General features: G+C 44.9%; 1 long non-coding RNA gene across 1 annotated transcript in view; it reads left to right on the top strand.

The window, feature by feature from the left end:
* The window catches only part of LOC311434939, a 56625-nt gene that overhangs the window by 34590 nt on the left and 5063 nt on the right, over positions 1-16972 (top strand). Inside the window, exon 3 of the long non-coding RNA XR_014691845.1 lies at positions 6400-6511. This is a non-coding gene — a long non-coding RNA (uncharacterized lncRNA). The remainder of the gene's footprint in view (positions 1-6399; positions 6512-16972) is intronic.

Here is a 16972-nt window from a genome sequence, read left to right as displayed (position 1 = left end):
CTGCACAGACAGGGGACTGGTGACTCAGATCAGCCTGCCTCTTCGTTATGTGGCAGAGCATGGGGCCCCCACGACCAAGCTGAGGCAAGAGGCAGGCAGCCCTGGGGGGCAAACAGCTTTGCCCTTTGGTGTCCTGGGCCGCATCATGGGGAATTGGTGTCCCCATGAGCCCAGTGACCCCTGAGCTCCATGCAGCAGCAGGCATTGCTCGGCCTCTTGTCCACACCACAGCTCCCCCAGCCTCTGCTGGTCCTTGGCACTAGAGCCAGGCACCGCTGGGCATTTGTTCTACCCTTGTCCTTGTGCTACCTCTGACGGGGGCACCGCTCCTCTGGGGAGGCTGGGAGAGGGCGGTGGAAAAAACGTGACTCACGGGGGTAATCCAAAACTGGGACGGGGTCATATGCTGGCGGCAGGTGGAGAGCGCTGACTTCCAAACCGAGGGGCATTTGGCTGGAGGTTAGCAGCCCTGGCAAGAAAGAGGAGCGAGGCCCCAGCTGAGCAGCTGGGCTTGATGCAGAGAACACAGATGCCGGAGACAGGACTTGCCCCAGCTGGAGCTGCTTTTTCCTCTTGGCTGCTGCAGGGGCCAGCGCGGGAGGAGAGGCTGCAGGGCTTTGCTTGCCTTGCTGGGGAGATTGCATCTGTGCTGGAGGTCTCCTGCAGGAGAGGAAGCCCCCGCAGCAGGGCCAGTGACGTGGGGAGGGCAAGGAGAAGTCCTTCTGTGAGGCACAGCTTGTAGCTCCCTGCTCCCAGGATTGCTGCCTTCCTTCCCTTCATCTGCTGCAAACCCCGGGTTTCTCACCAGCAAGACGATCCCTGGATCTTCCTTCAAAGCCCCAGCCCTTCCCTATTGTCAGCCCTGTGGCTCCTCTCTGTCTGCTGCTATCGCACACTTCTATATTTAACACAAGCCTCCTGTCTTCTGCAGAGGGCATTTTCTGAGGTAAAGTTAAATACATGGCAAAACCTTCAGAAACAGAGCCTTGAAATCACAATTGCTCCATCCTCACTGCTCGTGTCATTATTCAAATAGATAGCTGAATGAAGGTCAGTTCTTGAATAGGTTTGAATTTTTATGGTGCTGTGAATGAACTGTCTCCTAGTCCCAGAAAGCTGCAAGTTGAGGTCTTTTGTACTGCAGAGAGCTAGGCTTTGAAAAATCCCAGTGATGTTTGAATTCCTGAAGCTCCTGTTACACAGGAGTACAGCCTGAAGTCACCGAGGAGCTACAGTTGTAGAAGGTGGGTGCCAGCTTGCTCCTGAGCTGTGCACAATCTATCAGCTTTCCAAGTCTGCTTCCTCCCCATCTCTAGGTGCAGTTCGACACCTGCTGCCCATGCTCCCAGAGAAGGCCACAGGAACCTCACTGCTGACCCCAGTGAACACTGCCGTAGGCCTCACAACGCTGGCAGCAATCTGCAGAGCCCCATATCAGTTGCATTTTTATGTTGTCTTTCCATGTGTGGTCAGGATGATGAAGAAAGGCTTTAATTCTGACTGTTTGAAGCAAGCTGTCCTCAGAGGTTGTCACTGATTCGTCACATCATGTCCTTTCACCTGACCTAAGCGTGCCAGCTTTTTTCAGGATGGTCTGAAACGGCTCACTGGAACTGGTAATTGGAGGGCTAGACAGTATCCCTGCTCCTATTTGTGTTGCAGCAATATTTCATTAAATTAGCACTGGATGCAACTCTGGCAAGCTAATGTACATCCATACCAATTTGCAAGGCTGTCTGCAGGTACTCCCCTTGGGACTGGATTCCACAGTGACTTAGTGTTAGTCATTGTTTCCCCATGACTCTGTGCTTTTTAAGCCAAATGCTCAATATTCTGGGCAGGTGTCACAGAGTGCAACTTTCTGCTGCTGCAAGCAGAGAAAGTCAGACGCAGCCCAAGGAAATACTGAGTGAGGAAGGTGTGGCTTTCTGATGGTTAGCACAGGTCCTCAGGCTGAAATCTGGAAGGTAGCATTGCCTCAGTTTTGCCCATCTCCTTTTCTCACGGAACAGAAAGTGACTGCACGGGGGTAACTCATGTATCCAGAGACCCAGCACTGGGCATATTGCCTGCTGCTTTCAGAGCATAGTTTGAAACATGTCATCTCCAGGTGAGTCAACTCCTACATTGCACAGAGAGGGTGACAGCTGCTATGGTCTTGTAGGAGATCTATGCCAGGCCTGAGCAGAAGGGCATTGTACGTCCTTTTGTGATGCCGGAGTATTTAGAAACCCAAGCCTGTCTGCTCAGCCAAATGTTCACATTAAAAAATGTCTCGTCAGCTCGTGGTGTTTGTCCACACAAAGCCGAAGTTCTGCATCCAGCTGTTTCTCCTAACAGAGGAAAAAAGTCTGGTTCACCTCAGCTGGTCAGCTCAGTCAAGACTAAAGTGCAGGGGAAATTCCAGGAATAGCATGGAATTGGGTTAAAATGCTGTGTGCAGAGACTTGTTTGACATCCCAGATGTTTTTAATTGCTTTTGTAAAAATAAAATGAACTTTTAATACTTCATCAGTGTTATAAAAATCCTTTCTGTTTGTTTTTAACCAAGGCTCGTGTTTGTCCTGGATGTTTTATTGGTCTGTACTAATAGATATCAACAGAGCTATGATTCCCTCCATCAGTCTCTGAAATCCAGCTTGTCCTCCAGTGCCCTGACTTAGGAAATCTTCTGCTGGATACTTGGGCCAGAAAAAGGAGCAAGTAAATGTTCCCTTGCGTAGCTGCAGAATGTGGGCATAGTGAATGCTTGGAAGACCAAAGGGTAGACAGCCGTGCCTGATGGAAACACAAGCTATTTCTGGCTAGAACGTGCCTCATGTGAGAAGCGTATGCTGTATTTTTGGACGCCTCTGAGGGCAAGTGAGTACTCTTGAAGGTATGGATGGGAGCATGAGGCAGGGAGATTTCTGAACCTTAAGGACAACCACAAAGGATGTCTATGAAAATGCCTTGCTGGGTCAAGGAAAGAATGTCAGGGAGGTATCTCAAGGCCTGCTGTTTGTTGTGGGTAATGAGCGTATCACAAGCAAGGTAATGTTTCTAATTGATTTCACTGAACAACAACACTATGTGTTAAGTGTCACGTTCATGAGATGAGCTGATCCTCAATGAGATCTTTCAACAGAATGCCTGCAATAAATGTAAGTGGCACATAGATGATGGTAAAAACAAAAGCAGATAAATAAGGACACCATGCAAGACAGGTAGAGCTGAATCAGGACAAGATTTCAGGAGGACTCAGGCTGCCAGCAGCGTTGTGTGGAGTGGATGGTAGAAGGCTGCAGTGGAACACTGTGCCAACAGGAGATCTGCCACTGCCACTTCCCTGCACATCAGGTGTCTGGTGCTGGGAATGCACAGGGAGTCAGCCCAACCAATATCTGCCTTCACAGACTTGCTGTTCATGAGTTCTCCGAATGAATGCTTCCTTTTACTTTTTTTTTTTTTGTGTGTTTTGGGAAAAAAATTAAAAGCTGCTGATAATTGATAATTCTTTTATTGAGGTCTTCCAGCAAAGAGTGGTGTTCAGATATCCATGCTGGTTTTGAGTGTGTAGCAGATTTTGGGGTGGGAGCGTGAGTGAACAGCTGTCCTGATTTTAGGCTCTGGCATGGGTGAGTGACAGCAAGAGGCAAGGCAGTGACTGCCCGTGTGGAGGATGTTACCTGAAGCTGTTTCCCAGGAGGTGGAGGGTAAGAGTCATCTGACCAAATGTAGATGTCTGTATCTGAGTATTCATCTCGGTTCCCTTTACAGTCAATGGAGAAAAATAAGCACTTCTAGTGTGTGATTCATCTGAGTCTAAAGGAGATGTACAAAGTAAATCAGATGATTCACACCCCAGACATGCCTAGTTCTCTCCATTGAACATAAAGGGTGACTGGCTCAGATGTAGATCTCTAAAGCAGGGTGAGACAAATCCCACTCAAAGCATCGGGTTTGAAATGTCAGCCCAGGAAAACATGCAGAAATAGTGTCCTCCCAGCTAGGCACTGTGGAGAGAGTACCTCAAGCACCTTTCCTACAGATTTTCTCTACACCTGCCATTATGAGAAGCATGTGCATTGTGGAAGAGATGCCACAAGGTGTTTTTTTATTATTATTTTTTTTTTTATTAGGAGATTTCAGCAAGTTGGTAATGTGGAGGGGAGAAGAGAAGGTCTGTGGGTCTAACCCACTCAGGAAGTTCATTGCAGAGGTGGCGAGCACGGTCTGCAGGTCAAGATTCAGCTCTGAGGGATATGTTAAAGCTTGACGTTGCCATGCTTCATGTCTCCTGCTCCTTGCTGAGCAGGTCAGGGAGTATTAAACACCAGCCAGGCTAAAACAGCCTCCAGTCTTTGTCCATATTGATGGAGAGGTTTCATCTGGGAAGGGAGTTTAAATTCCCCTTGATTTTGTAGATCTTCCCCCCGCAGCCACACCGGGCTGAGTGCTGGTGACACCGTGCTCCGTGCCGGTTTCTGTCCAGCCTCGTGGAGCTCTTAAGCCCTGACCGTGCTGAGTCAGTCGCTTCTTGGCTGCCCCGATAAATCCTCCTGTTGACAGTGGTAAGCTATTGCAGTAAGCACAACAGGAATAACTAGGCCTGAAGTCAAGTTAGAGCAGAGGCAGGCTTTAGAGACATAAACAGCCTCCTCCATTTGTTTCTGCCCAGTAACATCCTACAGATACGTGCACTTCGGAGGGTTTTCTCCAAATGGGAATTTCCATCTGGCCGTGGCACTTTCAAGCCAGGTGCTGGGTGGGGAAACCTGACAGCTCATGGGTTTCTCCTGCTGGATGGGTGCTGGTGTGGCTGCTCACCAGTGCTGGATGCAGGGCAGCATCCTGCCAAGGTGGTCCCGGCACCAGGAGGGGTGTGCAGAGAGGAGGCAGGGTCAGTGTGGAGGTGTGGTGACACGGGGTGAGATGGATATGGGACAGCAATGTTGTAAGGGACTCTGATCTCTGTCACACAGTTGCTCTTGTTCCAAGGAGGGGTGAGGGGGCAGGATGTTTCCTGCAGTCAAGACATCAAATAATTAAAAGAGAAAAAAAAAAAAAAAGTGGTGCATGGAAGCAAGACGCTCTGAGATGCACTTTTATGAGTCTTTGTAATATTACACTTCCAAGACTGCCAGACATCAGTGACGGGTCCCTCATTTGCTTCCAAATATGCTGACTGTCAGAGCAGGATGCCAGGCTCCGTGCTGGCTCAGACCAGAAAGGATGATTTTGGAGGTCTTGTGCAGTTTAACTCTGTAGCAAGTCTACTTAATTGTGTGCAGGCCTTTGCCGGTGTATTTTATTGATCACTATATGAGGCCAGGGAGGGTGTGATGGGACCTTTATAAACAAATAAAAACTGAATGCTTGCGTTTCACATCGAGGCCTGATGCCTAACAGCTGAGGACCGTACTAGAGACCTGCAGTGTGAAATGCTGTGGGGCTTCAGAGGTTAACATGGACTCTGAGCACAAGGCCAGCAGCATGGTTGCACAAAGGATCAGAGCAGTGGCTCTTGCCTCAGCACCAAGTCCCCAAGAGGGCAAGAGCTGGAATACTGGAAAAACTGGACTGTTCCCTTCTTTCCCAATCTCTCCTGTGTAGCAATCGCAGTGAAAGATTGGCATGTGACTCTTAACTGCTGGCCTAAGCTACTGCACTAGTGCCCTGGGAAGGGGCTTCCAGGGGTTTTGCAAGGCCTGTACCTCTCCCCTGGATAGCCAGCAACTCTGTGGCACATGGGACAAGGAAGAAAAAGCCAAAGCTGTGGTGCACATCTTCCATCTTGTGTGTGCCACGAGTGCTACAACACTTTCTGCTCCGTTTGGACAATTTTTAGAGAAAATGGCCTCACGACACTACAGCGTTTAGGTGCTCCTGATCTCTACAAACACTTGCTGCCACTTTGTTGACTGTGTTCACCTTTAATTTCTTTCCCACCGATTAGGTGGGCCTGATAAGGTTGAGAGCAATGTTGTAGTGACAGGAGTTGCACAACCAGTGCAGTGCATGTGATTGACATAATGTGGTATGAGGGAACCCTCAAGGGTTTCCATTAGTCCAGATCAGGAAGTTCCTCCTCACCCCCTCACTCAGAATAAAATAAGAAACAAGGAAAGGAAAAAAATAAAAATAAAAACCTCCCACATGCAAACCGAAGTATAAAGAGCAAGTCAGGTTCACAAAGTTTAGTCCTTGAAGAGAGGATAAGAGAAAACACAGAAAAAAATACAGATTTATACTGATAAGCGTATTTTAATATGGTTGTTTTGGTCTTCACAAAAAGAACAGAAAAGAACAAAAAAGGAAAGAAGAGAGTACAATTGAGGTAATCTGGGGTATAGACTAATGCCAGGGGATTTCAACACTCTAAACACATGCTTTTTTAACCTTTCCCTCTTTATCCAGCATTTTCTTGGGCCTTTTTCTTCATAACAAATCCATGGCACTTCCTGCTGCATTCCCCACGATAAAGGAATATGGATCTGGGAGAAATGAAGGGGAAGTGAAAGTAATGCAGGTAAATGAAATCATTGCCGAAGCCTGGGAGTGTGTGTGTGGGATAGTATTTTGTTACATAAAATCCGTGCTGGAGGAATGTGGCTTTTTTCCCCAGAGATGATTACCTCATGTGATCAAGGCTTGTGCAAACGGGGGTTGACTGTATATTTACTTAACTAAATGAACACCGAGATTAAATTTTGGAACATCTTGCTAACCCCTTGAGTAATGTTGACTTGTTCCCATTCCCTACCCTTTGGCTATTATCTGCTGTTTGGTGTCTCTTGTTTAATCTAGCTGGCTAATGGGTCATCTTTTACTGTTACCTGACTCAGAAACATGGTTAAAAGCCTGCAGAGTGTGTCAATACAAGCAGAACAGAAAGGGGTGGCCAGCAGGACCGAACAGGAGGGACTGGTTACAGAGACATTCAAGTTCATCAGATAGCAAACTGTCCAGTTGCCTTCCAGCTCTCCTGTAAGGGGTGTTTTATTTGTTTATTTTGATTAATTTTTAAGCCGCACCCATAAAACCCCATTGCTTTGGTCAGAAGGCATTTGGTTAAAACTGCTGCTGGAGCAGGTACCTGTTATTCATATGACTTTGGATGCATGACTAAGTATTTTCAGAAGTACTGCCTGACTGGAGGTGCCTCCATTTCTGAATGCTGTGTTTGAGCCACTTGGAAGACGTTTCAGAAAAATTGTCCCCAGACTGATTCTTATAGCTTTTAATAAGATGAGCAAACACGCAGTTCTTTGCAATTGCGATGTGAGCTTGCAAAACTGCGTCCTTAGTCTTGCTGTGTTCCTGATTTCTTCCATCTGTAATGATATATTTGCCCTCTACTGATGGAACTCAAGAAGTTTTAGTCAGGAATACTAAGAGTACTGGGAAACCCAACCAAAAACTATCACTAAAGTGAAATGCATTGGCTGAATTCAAATACCACTTATATATATATATATATTATTCTTTTCGCCAGCGAACAGCTTTAGAAAAGCCTGTCTGATTTTCAGCTGGAATTAAAATTCCATATGTGCTATATTAACTGGTTAATTGTGTCGTTCATTTTACAACCTTCCTCTGAATGGCCTGATTGAAATGAATGGATTTTAATCTCAGGGGGAACAAAAATAAAGGGAATTAAATGCTTAAAGGTTTGTTCTTTTTCAGCACATACATTTTGGAACATAGGCTACACATTTAAAACAAATGTAGAATGTCTTTCCTGCAATTATAAACTGTCCACTTTTGCAGTTTGATGGTCCCTACCAGGATGTGGTGGCTGTGTATGTGATTGGCAAGTAGTTCAGTGGGCAATTTGCTGTTTCACGAGAGCAAAGGAAGGCAGTGGGGCTAGAGGAGAGAAAAGTGCAAGGGAAAGTGTTCTAACTTACAGTCTTACTAGTTTGGCCATTAAAGTGTATTAGGTCATTCATTAAAGCTTATTCATGAAATTAATTATTCATTAAAGCACTTTGGGGGGGTGGGGGAGTGTGGAAAGAGCCGAGCAGCACCAGTCATTATTTACACTAGCAGTTTCATCATGGAGTGAGATTACGGGGCCAGATTCTCCTCTGCATTTCAGCAGTTGGGTTTCACTGACATCATGGAGCAGCTACTGATTTAGACTAATCTGTGGCAGAACAGAGTGCAGCCCATACTGCTTCTCTAAGAGGGTGCCTTGGGCAGTTTCTTTGCCGTTTTATTGCTGGCTAGGTTTCAGGATGCTTTACAAATGGATAAAAAATTAAAGAACTATGACAAATGGATCTTCTCACAGCATGAGGTTCGACTGAATCATTCCGTGACTCTGTGATTCCATTGAGATAGTTAGAAGGAGATGGATGTGAAAAGCATTCACATTAATAATTAGTAGCTCATTTTAAGGCTTTTTGTTTGTTTATTTTTTTATTTATATTTCCTACTATCCTGTCATTTTTTTAAATAAACCGCTTTGATTTTCAGTCCTCACATAAAAGGTTCAGGGTGACAGCAGGGGACAGAGAGGGATCACACCAAAGCTCTTATTCTGTTAATATGATATACAGTGTATGAGAGCACAGCAGTCAGTAATGGGAAAGGACTAGTAAATCACTGAGTTTGTGCCTTTGCTAAGAGAAGTGTGTTAGGTAATGATCATCCTTCTTCATAGCAGCACTTCCCAGCTGTGATTTCTAGTTGAAGCTCACGGATGGAGATGCACACATGCAGCTGGATGGGTGACTTGACACCTAGCAATTGATGCACACAACTGCCCGGGGGTTCTCTGCCTAGGGGCAGATGGCATGCTCTTGGGATTTCAGGCAGAATCGCTAGAACTCATTTCCACCGGCATATGTTGTCTGACAAATCCTACGATATGACTGGGGTCCTTAGTGTAAGGCTGAGATGCAGAATATTCTTTTCTATATTAATGAACAAGTAGATCAGGAGGCAGATTTTAAGGCTTTCTGTGTCTGTACCCTGATTCTGTAAGTGCTGCACTGTCGGTGGGGTGGGACAGGCTAGAAGCCAACTGTGGCACAGCTGCTCTGTGGGTCCTTGACCTTACCCATTCCCGATGTCAGCTGAAGGACTTGGCACTAAGATCTGGCAACAATCACATGGTGTTTGAGGATATGGGGAGGTACTGCTCCAAAACCCTACTAAACCAGGTGAATGACGCGAACCTGAGCTTTTGTTGGTTCTCTTCCTTTGCTTCCTTAAAAAGCTCCTACACTGGGACCTTGGACTCTCCTTGTTGTGCAGGGTGATGATGCAAGTCCCAGGGAAACAGCCATGTGGAAAATCTGCAGCTCATAGTCATGGGGCCAGGTCCTCTGATGACAGGGAGCGTGGAGTTAGTTGACTTATTCTAGCTGGCAAGCTGACCTATTGAATTTCCAGTTCCTTTTGTGGGAATAACTCAGAGCATGATTTGATCTGGATTTCTGGGGCAGGGCAAGCCAGGGAGATTTCAGGCTTCTAATTGGCATTAGAATGTCTTTAGAAATTCAGCTTCTGCCATTTTATCTTCTGATCATCTTTCAGGCTGCACAGCTGTCTCTTGCTTTGACTCCTGCACAAAACCCACAGTCTCAGTCTCCGCAGCCCTTCCCTGCCTGGTTCATTGTTTGGGGCCTGCCCTATACAATGGTGCACCCCCAAGAAGAGCTGGCAATTTCCTTCTGGGGTGGGCTGTGTGAGCTCCAGGTGAGGAGCTAGCTCTGCTTGAAAGTAGGTGGGCTCCTGACCACTGTGCACTCCCAGGGGAGGAGGGAAAGGGAGAAGCAACCAGCATCAGCTCCCTGTTTCTCTGTCAGGTTCACATTTGGTTTGGACACTGGATGTGGTGGCAAAACAGAATACGTATATGTCATAAGCAGCTATGAAGACTGAAAAAAAGGAAAAAAAGGGACAACCCCACACTTTCCCTGAACACAGAGGTATGGAGAAGACATCATGGGTTCACACCACGTTTCTGTCCCAATGCTGCAGAAAATGAAAGAGGAAGCATCGACAATAGCTCTGTGAGCCATTCTTTTGAGTCACATGAGAAATCTAACAAATTGCCATGGGGCTGGGTAAACAGGAAGCCAAAATAAGCCCATTCACACTGCTAGCTGAACTTGGCAGTGGCTCCCATGTGCTTCTGCAGCATCTGGATGTATACCAACTGCAGACTGGAAGAACCCCATGCAAAATCCTAGAAATGTCTCAGAAGCATTTCCAGTCCTCAGAAAAAAAAAATAAAATAAAAATGACACATTCAGGAGGTATCTGCCCCACAGTTGTGTAATCAAAAATCTGGAGAAACAATAGGTTGGTATGCTGCCAAACTGCACGGAAAATGGCTGACTCATGGGAGTAGGAGATCTTAAAACCTGAAGTAATTAGTGGTAGATTCGTAAGTGAGAAAAAAAGGGCAATGAGACTGCTGAAAGAAAAGCTGTCCTCATTGCTGGTAAACTACAGGTGTGTCTAACACTGCTGCAAAGGCACCCAGCCAAAAACTGAGCAGCAGTGGGGTGGGCATAGCCATGTAGAACTGATAAGCGTAAAACCTCATCAAAGCCAAACGCATAAATATGAAGCAGAGGACACCAGGGAAGACCTTTGGTGCTGTGAGAAAAATGTGCACAGCGTAGGAAAGCTTGCACGGTGATGACATTAATATGGTGCAAAAGGGCAAAAATAAAACTCTGCTACGTGCCAAGAGACAGCAGTAGCACGCCATCAGGGGAATGAATGCTAGGAAGACAGTAGGACATTACTAAGTGTGCTAGGCTGCAAAGGCTTCCTCAGAACTACGCCAGAGACAGAAAGGAATTATAACCATGCAAAGCTGAATTAAATCAATGCAATATCTCTGTGCCATTAGGCAGAGTAAATTGCAAGTCAAATCAGTGTTGCTGGCAGCACCAAATCCTCTGCTTTCAGCTGTACCCAGTGAATTCATCACCACATAAGGGCTCTAAGTTTGAAGCAAACAATTCATGCAGTCAATGTAAGCAGAACAAATTAAAAATAAAAATATGCGGAGCTAGCAATATTCACTAGCATCCCTGTAATGAAGCCATTAGGACGCATATCAAGAGGTGTTTGAAGGGGAGGATGTCTTCCAGGCATACAATTGCCTTCATCTATTTCCATCTTTACAACTCATGCCTCCAGGAATAACTACAGCATTAAAGGAAATAAAAAAAATAATTGGAGCAATAGAAGGAATGGAAAAGTAAGGCATCTTTCCTAATGTCAGGGGCTACCACAAGTCACAAAGGCAGTATGGGTGCTGCTGAGAAGCCAGGCAACCCACCCCTTCCCAAGGACAGAAGAGGCTTCAACAGGCACTGAAAGAGTGTTCAGCTGAGTGGTTGCAGGTGAGGAAAGGCCCAGTTTGACAAGAGCAAATATATCCATGATGCAGAGAATATTGTCAAGAACTGTTGGATAAAGAAAGACACTACCCCCCCCCACGTCCAAGAAAAGAAAAGAGGCAGATGGCTGAGAGCACTGCAGGGATCAGATGTGAGGTGGGAAAGCACTGGCGCTGTCAGCAAGATGTATTAAAGGGGCTCTGAGGGATCAGCGTAAAGGCCCAGAAGCTACAGGCTCCTGGGGATGGAGGCAGAGATCATGTGGCAGAAGCTGTGATCCATCACGGTCCCATCTTCCTCTGTCAGTTAGAAAGAGTCAGGGAACAGATCTAAAGCTGAAGAAAGCCGTAATGGTGTTGGGATTGTTTGCAGTACCTTGTATGGGATGTCTGGTGATCTCCCCGGAGCTGGGACTGACCCCAGCAACCCAGAGCAATACCACCAATTCCTGCTCTCAGAGGTCCAGAATCCATCTGGAGTCTGGTGGGATCTGTAATTTATCTGACAACATTTCTTCCACCGTTTTCATATATGTGTCATTGACATAGCTCCCAAACAAACATGCAATATGGACAACTGGTATCATCACAGGATGCAGCTATCACGCATGTGGAAGGGCAGACAAAGAATTATCCCACCTTTAATAAAGAGGCAGATATGTAACACATTGCTAATGAGGCATGCTACGCCTTAGGAAAAGACAGGTTCTCCTTGCTGACCTGTATCTCGAGTTCAGTACCTCCTGCAAAACGCAGAGACACATCCAAACAGAGAAGCTAAATCTTTCAATATTATCTACAAGTGGGAGGTGTCATCAGGACAGTGATGAATAGGAAACCACTTGAGCAGAGAGTGATCATAAACTATTGGCGAGCATTTCAGATTGCTGCCGGAAGCCCCACATCAGCTTCAGCACATGCCTCTGGAGTATTCACGCTACATTTTTAGGTATCCAAAACCAGGGAAAAGGCCATTATGGATATAGCTGCCACTGTACACAGCCCAAAAACACAGCAGCTGAATGTAGGCCTGACAGAAACAATACAAAGACACAGAAAGCCTCAGTCAAGCCAAGCTCACCACTTGAAGGATTTGGAAGAAATCCAGGATTGAATCATGTGCTCACTTACATTTCTCTATCAGAAGGCCAGAAAGCAGGGGGAAATGTATCCTTTTTCAAGAGTACTGGATCTACTGAGACAGGCTGAATGTACAGGGAAACATAATACCCAGACTGTAGGGAATGGATATGTTCTTTGTGAATTGACCAGCTCTTCTCTGGATCTGGCCTGTCTACAGAGGGCCAGTAACACTCTGTCTTGGTTGAATATGGCAGAGGCTATCCAAGCCTAATGGTCTGATGTGGCCTGTATGGGGCAAGTAGCAAAGAAGCAGTGGAAACACACTGCCTTCCCCACCGTCCGTGGGGAGAATAGGAATGCCTCTTCTCCCCCCAGATCTGGTTACTGTGGGCTGCCGCTCAGGCTGCTGGTCACTGGAAGCGTTTAAAGCCTTGAGTTATTGTGTCAGGCAGAGCATTGCATGCAGTGGGAATACAGATCTATGTGCTTGCAAGCCATCCCCGGATTTACTCACTTGAATCATCACCACAGCATCGCCACCAAACGGCAAAGTCAAATCAGCACTTAGCATTCTTGAAATTTTCCTAATGCCGACGGACATGAAGAAAATACACAGCATATCTCTTCTTGAACAGAGAAACAATTGCACAGAAAGCCCAGCTCGGTCTGCTTACATATTCTGACGCCTTGAGCACTGGCATCATTAATGTGGCTATCGGTGATGAAAGGAGTCACAGACAAACAGAAGAAGCAAGTGAAAGCCAAAGCCTCCTGTAAGTGATGAAATAAAGACCTCCCAGAACTACCACCGGGAGAAAGCGTTTGTATTCGACCATTTCCTCTGGACATACTGTGTTCTGGGAGGCAAACTGTTTTCCTGATATCTTTGCTCCCAAAATGAAAAATAAAAGGGATATGTTATTTATATAATGAGACAGGTGCTGAGCATGTCCAATGGTACACAACAGGTTGGCACTGCAGCTTTCCCTGCTGCAAAGGGCAGGAGGAGTGACCTACCTGGCCGTCATGGGAGACCTCAGAAGTGCTCTGCATAAATGCATATAAATGTGCACTTCCACATCTCTGAAGGGTGTAGAAGAAGGTGGTGTGCCAAAGGCAAGCTCTCCAGGCCTGAGAAAAGGGCATCCACCAGCTATTACCAGTAGGTCTGCAAAAGGTACTGACCAAAATAAGCCCACTTAGAGTAGCTCAGACATGTGCTCCCGTGGAAAAATGACAGGACAGCCACTAATCAGAAAAGGGCCTAAGCTCTCATCAGCTTTATTTTCAGCCTGCTGCAATAAAGTAATCTCAGTTGTTTGAGAACTATTTGGAGAATGAGTTTTTATGGGCCTTCTGCTAAGGCCAAGGAGTGCTTGGGGTGCTTGTGGGATGGCAGATTTAGGTGCCAGAACTGCAGATAGGAAGCAGCATGTCACATCGACACTGCTGCTGTGCCTCCTCTCATACCGTGCTTCTCTGGAGCAAGGCAAGCAGGGGTTCCCCATTGCCTACATTTCTGTCCGGGTTATTTCTGAAGCCTATTCTGATTACTGAAAGGACCTCCTAAATTGCAGCAACACCCTGTGCTGCTGCTGGTTTTTGTAAGAGTTGATTGGCTTCATGGAAAATTCGGGATGCTGCTGATCTGGATCATCTCTCAGCTGTTTAATATCTATCTTGATATGCCAGAAGCAAGGCACAGAAGTTAGAGAGAGATAATATTTAGAGAATGAAGCAGATAAAAGAAGATGTCAGCCCCCCAACATACATCTCTTAGGATTACAGCAGACATATTCCTGGCTTCTCGGCTGTCACTGGCAGGAAGCTGCTTCAGATAGGGAGCTCTGCAGGGGCTTGTCACTCACCGAGGAAATATGGTCTGCAAGTGTAATGTCTTTTCCCTCTGCTACAGCTTTCGGTAATGCAGGTATGATCATCAGCTACCAGCTGAACAATAAACCAATATGCTTGAAAAAAAAAAAAAAAAGACAAATACACTCCATCCTTAACAACTATTAGGCACAGAATAAAAGCAGTCACCAGTATGTGTATTAGTTAAGTGATTTTGTACTGTCACTGATGTCAATTGGCTGTAAAACAAAGCCTACGATCCACACTCAGAATATATTTGTCTTTGCCATGTAAGTCAAAATCAGCCTTACATGACACCGCCTAAATTTTTAGACACGACGCGCATGGTCTAAACAATTCTGGTCCTATTTCTGTTTTAAGCACTGATGGTGCGTTATGAATAATGACAGAGACTTTCTTGAAGGGCTCACGTCCATAGCTGGAGAAAATGCCCAGCGCTCATTTCACACTGTGGTCTCCTTCCACCATCTGCTGGATTTTCTCTGTTATTGCATGAATTAAAATTCAGAGATTCTTTTTTTTTTTTTTTTTGGACATGATTGCATATTTTAATCTTCTTTTTCCCTCATTTCTCAGGTCTGATTTGCTACTAACAAAGTCCCGAATGAATGTCCGAGTGAAAAAGGATTGCTAAGTTTTAATGAAATGTCATATCTTACCAAAATTATGGCCAGCTATGAAGGTATTTTTTTGAGAGAAAGGAAAGGTTTAGTCTGTTGTTGTGAGTGTGTATATAAATAATCATCTACAGGTATTTTTATTTCACACATATATATGTTATATGTACATGTATATGTAACATTTTACAGACCAAAGTCGGTTGTGTCCTATCTCTAAATGACTCTTTCTTAAGTCTGTATTACTCCACACCAGCATAAAGAGGATTTTGGCTTGGACTTCACAGCATCAGCAGTGACTAACCAAGCATCTCTTACATTTTCATGAGAGTGATGCACACATGAACAGCTACACAAACACTCCTTTTCTTAAGGGTCCAGGATGAACTTGCCTCAATGGTGTTTAGGTGAGGAAAATATTTATTTAATATAAACTGTGTACATGTACATAAAATTATCAAGAGATGAGGAATGCTGAATTCCCCTTCCATACACAGCCACCCATGCACACATCCCAACACTATTTTTAGAGTTGTTTTTCAGAGTAGCAGCACATTTCAGTCTGCCTTACAGTCCAGAATATGGAACTAGTGCAGTGTCAAAATTCAGTGTCAAAAGTGATGCATCAGCACTGTTGTTCAGGACAGTTAGATACATGAGGGCCTCTATCAGAAAAAGGAAAGAAGAAATAGCCTGGTAATGACACTGAGTCTCAAACTGACTTAGTACAGCTTGTCTGAGAACATACTTGCAGAGCTAACCAAAAGGCAGGCGTTTCCTCTGTGGCTTTTGTTTTCAACATGTTTTTGTGAGGAAAAAATCTACACCAGGATCTGTAAAAAAAAAAACAAAAAAAACCACATTTTTTTAATTTTTTTTTTTAAAGCACAGGTGGTGCAGAACTGTCAGAGATCTCTAGGATGGGCTTACAAAGGTAACTCCAAAGTATTATAAAATTGGTTTCCCACGAAAAAAAAAACTGTGAGATCTCTAAAGAACTGCAAAGCTTTGCTCAGCATTTATTTATGCAGTAATTTCAATGGAAACCAGAAGGAAACTAGGCTAAGGTCAAACGCTTCTGGAAAATGCCATCTCCATTTTCCTTTTTTCTTTTTCTCTTCTTACAATATAGTGCTATGCCTCTACAGTGGGAATTTTCAAGATTTATGTGACACGGAATGAAAAAAGAGAACTAATTAGCTATCATGGCAGGATGTGGAGGGGGAAGAAAAGATTTTAAGGTCAAGATTCTCAAAGATGGATAGTTATTTTGGATGCCTCCATTTTTGGGCAGCTACTGGAAGAGAGCCATGCTTTCAGAAGTACATTCAGCTCCCGAATGCTGGGTCCCATTACAGTGTTTGTACTGTCCGAATACTGATGACTAATTATTTGGGTTTTCAAGTTGTGTAATTATTGTGGTACATCTTCCTGAGTGTAAAAACGTAGTAATAAATGCCTTGGTAGTGTGCTTTGAGGCTTCGCACATTACTGCCTATAAAATGCTTTGAATGGACTCTAGTGGAGGACCTCTTAGATGTGCAGAAGACCACCAGCAACTCTTTACATGCCCGAGATTTAAGGGATGAAGTAAAGAAGAAATGTTGTGGCAATAAGCTAAATGCCTCTTTTTTTTTTTTTTATTATTCCTGTATATAGGACAGGAAAAATTAGACCTGCAAGGCCAAGTTCAAAAATAAAACAAACCCCACTGCCTTTATAACGAGGTTGTAAAAGAGTTGTATTTCTACAGATGAGCTGATCTGGGGGTTTGTCCTTTGATCTCACTATCTTTAAAGCACATTGCAAAAACTGAAGAGATTGTGGCCTCTTGGAAAAGCTTTTACAGCATCAAATGAGAGCCCTCCTCTGACTTTGAAGATATCCTGCAATCAATTAAGAAGGACCTAAATGATGTTGGAGTGAGTCAGGAGTTTTGCAGAATAACTGGCAAGCTTCCAATTAGAGAGAATCACTGGGAATATGAGAAAACAGAGAGGATTAGCCATCCCCATTAAAGACAACAGCATTAGGAGCTGTTTTC

Source organism: Aythya ferina, assembly GCF_964211825.1.
Source record: "Aythya ferina genome assembly, chromosome: 3".
NCBI lineage: Eukaryota > Metazoa > Chordata > Aves > Anseriformes > Anatidae > Aythya > Aythya ferina.
The sequence above is the reverse complement of the archived record's forward strand: the minus strand, read 5'-3'. Positions and strand labels throughout refer to the sequence as shown.